The sequence below is a fragment of the Vulpes lagopus genome, unplaced genomic scaffold, assembly GCF_018345385.1.
Source record: "Vulpes lagopus strain Blue_001 unplaced genomic scaffold, ASM1834538v1 ctg336, whole genome shotgun sequence".
Lineage (NCBI taxonomy): Eukaryota > Metazoa > Chordata > Mammalia > Carnivora > Canidae > Vulpes > Vulpes lagopus.
In genome coordinates this window covers 10,413-20,824 of record NW_024570742.1, presented here as the reverse complement: position 1 = coordinate 20,824, position 10,412 = coordinate 10,413, and positions in this window count along the sequence as shown.

The window sequence follows — 10,412 nt, the reverse complement described above, 5'->3', positions numbered from 1 at the left end:
GTCCGTCCCCCAGTTACACTATCCTCCCACCCACCTCCCCTTCCGCAATCCTTTGTTTCCCCGAGTTAGGAGTCTCTCATAGTTTATCTTCTGTGAGACCCAGGAAATTTAACAAAAATCCCCTACCCCTGGACAAGCAGAGCAGTACTGATTCCATTTTGTGCTACACCTGCCACCTGCTGTGTGACCCCCACGTAACCAGCTTATTGCTTAAGGCACTGCCCCACCCTAGTCAAGCCGCTGGGCACACCCTAATCGGAAATCAGCTCATAACCATGTAACCCTGCTTTGTGCCCACCAAAACTGTGCACCAATTCCGAGCAAAGTAATAGGCCAGCTCAAATGGATACTATAGGGTAAGATGTAATTCAATCGGCCACTTGTGTGTGGACCGACATGACTGTGCAACATTCTGCATATCCCATGGGCCACTGGCCCCTATAAAGCTGCTACGCCTCTTAGTCTCGGGGTCCAAGTCCCTGCTCCGCTGTGTCGGGTACACTTGGACTCAAGCTCGAGCTTGTAAATAAACCCTCGTGTGTTTGCATCGGTGTAGGCTCCTCGGTGGTTTCTCAGATTAGCAATCTTGGGGACAACACTGCCTCTCTCAATTTTCTCCACTCAGTTTCCCTCCCCTCCCTTATGATCCTCTTCACTGTTTCTTACATTTGACATAAGAGTGAAACCGTATGATAATTCTTTCTCCACGTGACTTATTTTATTCAGCATAATACCCTCCAGTTCCATGTCCATGAAAATGGTAGGTATTCATCCTTGCAGATGGCTAAATAATAATACATTGTATATATAGACCACATCTTCTTTTTTTTTAATTTTTTTATAATTTAAAAAAAATTTTTATTTATGATAGTCACACACACACACACACACACAGAGAGGCAGAGACATAGGCAGAGGGAGAAGCAGGCTCCATGCACCGGGAGCCCGACGTGGGATTCGATCCCGGGTCTCCAGGATCCTGCCCTGGGCCAAAGGCAGGCGCCAAACCGCTGCGCCACCCAGGGATCCCCAGACCACATCTTCTTTATCCATTCGTCTGTTGCAGGATATCAAGGCTCATTCCACAGTTTGGCTATTAACATTGCCGTTGTGAACATTGGGGTGCAAGTGTCCAGTCATTGCACTACATCTGTGTCTTTGGGGTAAATACCCAGCAGTGCAATTGGTGGGTTATAGTATAGCTCCATATCCAGCTTTTTGAGGAACCTCCACACTGTTTTCTGAGTGGCTGCTCCAGTTCACATTCCCTCCAACAATGCAAGAGTGTTCCACTTTCTCCACATCCTCTCCCACATTTGTCGTTTCCCGTCTTGTTAATTTCCCCCATTCTCACTGGTGTGAGGTGGTATCTCATTGTGGTTTTGATTTCTATCTCCCTGATGAAAAGTGACGTGGAGCAGATTTTCATGTGCTTGCTTGCTCGCTCTGTGTAGGTCTTCTTTGGAGAAACGGCTGGCACCTTTAAGTTGGAGAAGAGATGGCATCTCAAGGGGTGTTATTTCCTGTCATGGCCACATACCAGAAGGCTCTTGAGTATGTGTGTGTGTGTTTGCCTGTGCCTGTGAGGAGAGGTCGTTGGATAGAATTTGAAAGCAGATCCTCTGCATATTTATAGGTCTATATCTATTTCTCTCTCTTTCTGCACACATCTATTTCTAACCATTTTGTCTCTATCTCTATAGGGAGATCTATATATGGACGTATAGAGATTAGATATAGAAATATTTATTTTGCATATTTAAATATAAATCTATAGTTCTGTTTATAGATAATAATTATTATATTATCAGTAATACATTGAATAATAAATATATTAAGTGGAAACATAGATTTCTGTTTATATGTTTGTTTATATAAACATCTATTCATGTTCCTGGGATCGATCTATCAGTAGATCTATCACTCTATCATCTACCTAGCTAGCTAGCTATATATCCCAGGAAGAGAAAAACCCAGATCGAACAGACGGGAATGTCCCCCTCCAGAATGTGTCATGCAAGAAGATAGGCAAAAATCTTCTGTACTTTCCTGATGTGCCGATGCAATTAACTCAGAGATGTACCTGTGATGTACTGTGGGCCAGGCGCCAGTGGTCAAGAGAGAATCCTTGAGACATTTTCCATGCAAATAGGTGTTTTTCTTAAAGTATGGGGACAGGACCCCTGGGCCTGAAGAGCTTCATCAGGATCATGAGGAGCCTTGGTTATAAACTTTAAAGTTGCCGTGTGGGGTGGGGACTCTAGAGATAAAAGAAGTTTCCAAAAGGATTTTCACAGGTGAAAGATTTACAGGATCCTGGTGGTCTGGCTATCAGCAAACAAGGGTTGCTTTTGGCCTCTAGCAAAGCATTAACATTCAGGCAGCTGTGAATTCTTTGAAGAATGTCCCACTCTGTGGGTTTCAAGTATTTGTTTATGGACTGCAAGTTTGTTAGGAAATGTAATGGTAGGGATGCCTGGGTGGCTCAGTGGTTGAGCATCTGCCTTTGGCTCAGGGCATGATCCTGGGGTCCTCGGATGGGGTCCCACATTGGGCTACCCTCAGGGAGCCTGCTTCTCCCTTTGTCTCTGTCTCTGCCCCTCTTTCTTTCCCTCTCTCTCTCTCTCTCTCTCTGTGTGTCTCTCATGAGTAAATAAACAAAATCTTTTTTTAAAAAAGCAGATGTAATTTTAATCTATATTTCTTTGGCCTTAGTTCCCCCTATCACCTGGGTCTTCTCTCCCTCCCTGCATCTCTTGGTTCGTTGGCCTTTGGTGGTGAAGAATCCAAAGGATATGAGGCAGGAGGAGAGTGAGATGGGATTAAGCCAATGAAGTAATTTCCCAGGGAGCTTGGGTAAGAGAAGTGCAGCAGGCGGAATGAAGTGAGAAAGTCAGGTTCTTGTCTCACGGAGTTGAAGAATGAATCTGGTGGACAAAGAAGAGTAAGTAAAGTGACAGGAGTTTATTAAGCAAGGATACCGAGAAAGCTCTCAGGAGTGGGAGGGGCCCAGGCTGGGTTGCCCACATGGGCCTCCACTGACCGTTTTTCATTTAGAACTGATCAGGGAGCTTGTGGCCTTCTCATTTTTGGGATGTCTTGGTTTGAGTAAGGACTAGTGATAACATCTTTAACGGTTTACTTCTTTTTAGAGTCTGGTTATTCTTTGTTGGGCACAGAGGACTGTCCTAAAAAAGACCCTCTCTACCCATACCTGGGACAGGGTGGTCTCGTTTGTTTCTTTATTTCTGGTTTCCTTACATCTCAGCATCCTTAGGATCTTTGTGAGCCTGAATCTGTAGCCCCCTACCTATTTCTCCCTACCTAGACTCTCCTGTCCCTCAGTCAAGAACAGGAGAGATGTGGCTCTGAGAAAAGGTGCACTAAGAAACATTGTCACAGTTTCAATGTGCCCTCCCCATGATTTGTGAGACCCAATTACTTCCAAACTCCTTTTTCCTCCTTTTTGTTTTGGATGGCAATGCTGCTCTGTGACTGACCTACACGATCAATGACTCGGTAACAGTTCAGCTCTGTGCAGAGAACCCAAGGGTCCTCTGGGGAAGTATGAAGGAGAACTGTGGACTTGCTTGTTTTGCCCTCAGAAATCAGCATTAAGACTACAGGTAGTCCTCTGGGACATAGATCGAAACCCGGTGGGGATGGAGCCTGTCTCTGTACCTGCCATATAGAAGGCCAAATAGACTTCTTTTGGAAACGGATGGTGTTGAATAAATAGGAGAATCTCTGTATGCTGGGTCTGTTTCAGGTCACTGATTCATACTTAGGGAACTGGTTCTCTGAACAAGTCCTGGGAAAACGTATCCTAAGTTATTTGAAAGGAGTAGTAAGGTAGATAAGGAGTTCAGAATTGAGAAAAATATTTAAATCATGTGAGGAAAGTAGAGGTGTTGATCCCGCAAGTGGGTTTCTTGCAATTTACTAACTTATAGCTCGTATATTCTGAACAGAAAAAAGAAAGGGAAGGAACCGCATGTGCTCGAGGTCATCAATTTCATCTATAAAAGGAAATAATACCGCCTGTCCCGCAACACTGTCATGAGGACTAGAAGTGATGGCTGTTGATGTAAAGACTTGCTAGGTCCAGTCACCATAAAATGTAAAAACAACACACTTTATTAATATAGCAAATACCAATACAGCTGCAATATACATTTTCTTATTTATTATTTATTTATTTATTTATTTATTTATTTATTTATTTATTATTTGAGAGAGCGAGACAGAGGGAGAGAGAGGCAGAGACAGAGACAGAGGGCGAAGCAGGCTCCATGCAGGGAGCCTGATGTGGGACTCCATCCTGCATCTCCAGCATCCCACACTGGGCTGAAGGCAGCGTTAAATCGCTGAGCCACCGTGGCTGTCCTGCAATATATTTGTTAAAAATATATTTTATTTATTTATTCATGAGAGGGAGAGAGAGAGAGAGCGAGAGAGAGAGAGAGAGAGAGGCAGAGAGACAGAGACACAGGCAGAGGGAGAGGCAGGCTCCATGCAGGGAGCCCGAAGTGGGACTCCATCCTGGGTCTCCAGGATCATGGCCTGGGAAGAAGGCAGTGCTAAACGGCTGAGCCACCCAGGCTGCCCATTTTCAGTTCTTCTTAAAACACACAATTTGACTTCTTTCTAGCAAAGTTTTATGCGAGTTGGTGTACCTATCAATTAAAAGCTGTAGGGTATGGATCCCAAACTGCCCCTAAGGTGCATGTTCAGAGCCCTCCAGGTGCAGCCTGGAAACCACTGAGCTTGTCTGAGGCCACATCCACAGCTATGGGAACCAAGTGCCAGAGGCAGTCACGATTTACTGGATCAGAAACCCAGTTCTCTCCTGAAACATCTGAGTCAGGAAATTGGTTTGTCTCAGGGCAGGGTGAAAAAAGCTTACACTATCAGGATTTCTCTCATCCGGAGAAAAATGCTTAGCGTTTTTTTGTCTGTTTCTTTTTTCTCATGTTGTTTGGCTATTTCTCTTGTCCTATTGCCCTACTTCGTTTGGTAATTAGTTTTGGAAAGAAACCGCTCACATAATGAAAATGATCTAGAAACTCAAGTTAACAAAATATTCTAGCCAGTGTGGATATGTGTGATTCACAGTTGCTTGAAGCCTACAGAATTTGTTTACACAAATTAATACCAACTTTTAATAAACAGACTTTACTGTACACTGCTAAAAATATTCCCTGTCAGAGGGGCAAGACAGCCAAAGAGTATGGTCCCCAAGTCACCTGTCCCCACCAAATGACCTAGCTAACTTTCAAATCATCCTGAAAAACCTATGAATTCAGCCTGATATTTAAAGAGAGAACAGCTGGAATGCTACAGTGAGAAGAGTTGGCATTTCTATCAAGGCGGTTCCCACCTGGGCCTCACTTGGACCTGGTGACTGTGGTTCCCACCTGGGCCTCAGCCAGACCTGGTGACTCTAGTCCCCAACTGGGCCTCACCTGAGCCTAGTGACTCTGGTCCCCATCCGGGCCTCATGTGGACCTGGCGACTGTAGTCCCCACATTGGCTTCACCTGGACCTGGTGACTGTGGTCTCCACCTTCACCTCACCTGAACCTGGTGACTCTGGTCCCCACCCAGGCCTCACCTGGACATGGTAGCTATGGACTTCATCTGGACCTGGTGACTGTGGTCCCCACCTGGGCCTCACTGTACCTGGTGACTGGGCTCCTCAGCTACCAATGACTAGGATCCAGAATGGACCCTTAGTTGCTACTGACACCAGGACCATCCCCAGGGTCTCACTTGTTCCTGGTGACTATGGTCCTTGTCTGGGCTGACCTGACTCATCCTTGGCTCTGATCGTATGGTCTCCCCTATCGTGAGTGTGTATTGTCTATGGTCCCTTCTGGGCCTTACCTAATGGTACTGGGCCACGATATTGGCCCTTTGCAAGGCCAGTAGGTTCTCTGAGTCCTCCTGCACGGTGCTGCAATCCAAACACATCGAAGAATGACGGCACATGAATACCTTCCGAGGACACATGCGTCCGGGTGCTCCCTGTGGGCAGGTCCCCGTCCGTCTGACCGGAGCCAGAGACAACCCCATAGCCCTGAGGGACACAGGCTGGGCTGGAACATCACACACGGGCCCTCACTGCCTGTCTTTTGCTCGCCCACCTACAGTCCACCTTCCCAGCCACTGTCCCAGGACACGCCATCACCCTGGGATCACAGAGCGCTCCCACCCCGGTATCAGGAGCACACGGGCGGAGGACCCAGGAGGCTCTGGCGAATGCCGATCTGATGCTCTGATGCTCAGGGTGATGTCTCTCAGCCCGGGGGAGATCGAAGGTTTCTCTGAGATTCCACAAACACAACGACCGAGGGGAGAAAGCAATGGACTGGACTTCATCAAAATTAAAACCTGATGCCAGCAAGAGTGCCACCACACTCCCCACCCTGAGGGCAAGGATGCCTGAATATCCTGAGGGGGGGCCTGGGGGGAGCACCAGGGACTCCGCCCACATTCCAGTGCATGAAGAGCAAGCCTGCTCACAGGCCAGGGGGACCCAGCAGGCCCTGACTGACCTCCCCTCACCACATGGTGGGGCGGGGGGTGGGGTGTCATCCCTGTCGGGGTCCATGCATCTAGGACGAGCTGGAAAGGTCATGTATTGGGTCTCCCTGAATAGCACAGGCTTTACAGGGGAGCGGGGGTTCCAGGGAGCTGCCGGTCTCTGACTGCAGCCTCCTTCCCTGGACAGGGCCTTAGGGGGCCGCCCTCACCCCATGGGGCTGTGGAAGGGCTGCAGGAGCTGTTCACGGTCATCTCATTGGGGTCGGGGTGTTTTGGACCCCAGCCTGGGAGGCCAGCGCCCCCACCCAGACCCACAGGCCCCAGAGTGGCCCCCGGGGAGCAGGCATCAGCGGCCACTCACCTGTGACCTGTCGCTGTGTGAGCGCCTCCTCTTTATGCACCGGGTACCGGGGAGAGTGGGAGAGTTGGTGTACTGGGGAGAGTGGGAGTACTGGGGAGAGTGGGGGTACTGGGGAGAGTGGGGGTACTGAGGAGAGTGGGAGTACTGAGCTACTGGGGAGAGCGGGAGAGTCCGGTCGCTGTGAGTCAGATCCAGAGCACGAGTGCTTCCGAAGCTCTGCAGACGCACAGTGAGCGCCATGCAGCGATGGAACCCGGGGGTGGCACAGTTCCGCCCACAGTGGGGTCCCGCATCATGACTGTGGGCAGGCGGGGTCCAATCAGCACTTAGCCCTTCACCCTGAAGGTGGAGGGTCCCGGGGGGAGGGTCCTGTCCCCACGCCAGGCGGGAGGGGGATGCAGGCACCTTCCCACATCCTCAGTTCCCATCCTTGGGCCCTGCAGGCCTCCCACCATTCTAGGTAGACTGGGGGTCACAGATGTCCCCCCGACCCCCAGAGTTCACAGCATGGGGTTGCACTTAACATTCGAGGGGCTCTTGCATGGTTCAGTCAGTTCCACGTCGACTCTTTAGTTTGGCTCAGGTCAGGATCTTGAGGTTGTGGCGTGGAGCCTCGCGTGGGGCTCCGGCTCCGTTGGGTGAGGAGTCCGCTCCAGCTTCCCCCTCTCCCTCTGCCCCTCCCTACTGCACCCTTTCTCAAGTAAATCTTCTAAAAATTAACATGAAGTCACGTGAGCATCTTTATCCCCTCTGCAGAGGTGCCTTCGTGTGTGTAAGGACCCTGTAAATGCCTTTCACGGACCCACCGGGAGTCCTACCAGAAACCCCTTTTCCTTGATATTTATTGAAGTACAGTCAACACACAACGTGACAGTAGTTTCAGGGCTACAACTAGTGACTTGACAATTCTGTGCCTTATTCAGCTCCCCCCACGAGAAGCGGCGTCACCGTCTGTCCCCGTACAAAGTTGTCACAACAGTACTGACTCCATTCCCTAGGCTGTACTTTCTAAATTTCTGTGACTTATTTTATTTACGATCCAGACGCTTATAGCTGTTACTATCGTTCATCTACATTGCCCATGTCCTACCCACGGCCCCTCTGTCCATCAGTCAGCAGGATCCATCACATTAACCAGAGAAAGGACATGGGGCAGCCCCGGGTGGTTCAGCAGTTTAACGCCTGCCTTCAGCCCAGGGCGTGATCCTGGAGTCCCGGGATCGAGTCCCACGTCGGGTTCCCTACACGGAGCCCCCTTCTCCCTCTGCCCGTGTCTCTGCCGCTCTCTCTGTATGTCTCTCAAGGATATATAAATAAAATCTTTAAAAAAAGAAAAACGAGAGAAAGGACAAAAAGCATACGATCCTCTCAAGAGTTGCAGAAAAAGCATTTGACAAAGTACATCAAAAGCCTAGTGGGTTTTGAGGAAATGTCAATCAACAGAATAAAGTTCCGCTAGGAAGGCCCGCAGCTGACATCGTCTTCAAGGGTGAAAACCTGAAATCGTCTCCCCTAAGAGCAGGAACAAGCCAAGGAGGTCCCCTCTCAGTGCTGGAAGTCCTAATGTAGTCAACAGACAGGAAACAGCAAAGGTTCCACTCCTGGAAGGGGGACGTCACACTGTCCCTATTTGTTGAAGACGCGGTGCTAGAAACAGGAAACCCGAGAGCCCCCACCAAAACCTGTTAGAACTAATGATTGAATTCAGTAAATTCATGGGACACCAACTGAACCTACAGAGCTCAGTAGCCTTGCTGCGTCCTGACAGTGCTCATGCACTCAGGAACGAAATGAAGGACGTGACTCCCTTCTCAGGAGCATCACAGAGACTAAATAATGAGACTGAACGAAAGGAGCACAAGACTTGTGCACTGAGCCATACCAGGCTCTGGGAGGCCGTCCTGGGCTCGTGGGGTGGAAGCCTCCTCTTGTGAAAATGTCCACAGTTCCTGAAGCCACCCTCGGTTTCAATGTCATTCCTATCAAAATCATGGTGGTAGATCCTAGAAGTAGGAAAACAAACAAACAAACCCTAACATCCGTCAGCCCCCACAAATGACCCCGGACAGCAAATCAGTATTGGAAAAGCAGGACAGAGTGGGACGCAGCACTTTCCTATTTCGAAGGATGTCACAGAGACACAGGATAAAGCAGTGTGGTTCTCGGCCCCCTGCTGGCTCTGTCAGTTAAGCATGGACTCCTGACCTCACCTCAGGTCCTGATCTCGGGGTCGTGAGTTCTAGCCCTGGGCTGGGCCAGGCAGGAGGTGTGGCGCCTACTTAGACCCACAGGGGGTGGTTCCAGCATAAGCTGAAGGAGCAGAACAGGGAGTCCAGAAGGAAATGTGCTCTGATACAACTGATTTTGTTTAACTTAATTTAAACCCAATTAATTAATGTATAGTGTATTATACTTTCAGAGGTAGAATTCAGGGATTCACCAGTTGGAGAGAACAGCAGTGCTCGTGACATCACCTGCCGTCCTTCGTGCCCATCCCCCGTTATCCCCTCCCCCGTTCCCCTCCAGCAACCCTCAGATTGTTTCCAATGATTCAGAGTCTGTATTTCCTGCATCTGTTTTCATCTTATTCGTTTTTCCTTCCCTTCACAGATGTTCATCTGCTTTGCTTCTTTAATTCCACCTATGAATGACACCATAGGGTCATTGTCTTCCCCGACTGACTTATTTCACTTAACAGGATCCCTCTAGTTGTATCCGCGTCATTCCAAATGGCAAGATTTCCTTCTCTTTGATAGCAGTACCATTCCTCTCTCTATGACCATCATCTATCTCCCATCCTCTATCCATCATCTGTCTGAAGGCACCGAGGCTCCTCCCTCAGTGTGGCTACTGTGGACCCGGCTGCTGTGGACATCGGGGCGCAGGTGTCCCGCCCGGCGTTTCATTGCATCTGTATCTTCAGAGTGAGCTCCAGGCCGTGCACCTGCCTGTCGCAGGGCAGCTCTATCGGTAAGTTCCTGAGGAGCCTCGGCACTGTTTCCAGGGCAGCTGCACCAGCCCGCAGTCCCGCCCACAGTGGAAGAGGGTTGAGTGAGTCTTGGCGGACACGGTAAAAGTCTGGTCCACATTTCATTTCGCGTCCTGTGGGCTCCAATTCCTTGTCCTTAAGTATTTCTGGGGAAGCCGGGTGTTGTGCTCCATTTCAGCACGACGTTTCCGAAGCTCATAGTGTTGGACCCTAGCTCACGGGGGCCAACGTGTCCCGGTAGACGCCCCAGAGACTCAGACCCCAGACAGGCAGATGCAACTAGCAAGAGGGGTTTTGTTTTTTTTTTTATGACAGTCACAGAAAGAGAGAGAGAGAGAGGCAGAGACATAGGCAGAGGGAGAAGCAGGCTCCATGCACCGGGAGCCCGACGTGGGACTCGATCCTGGGTCTCCAGGATCGCGCCCTGGGCCAAAGGCAGGAGCTAACCCGCTGCGCCACCCAGGGATCCCTAGCAAGAGGGTTTTATTGAACGTTTGCGCAAATGGGCCCTCGGCCT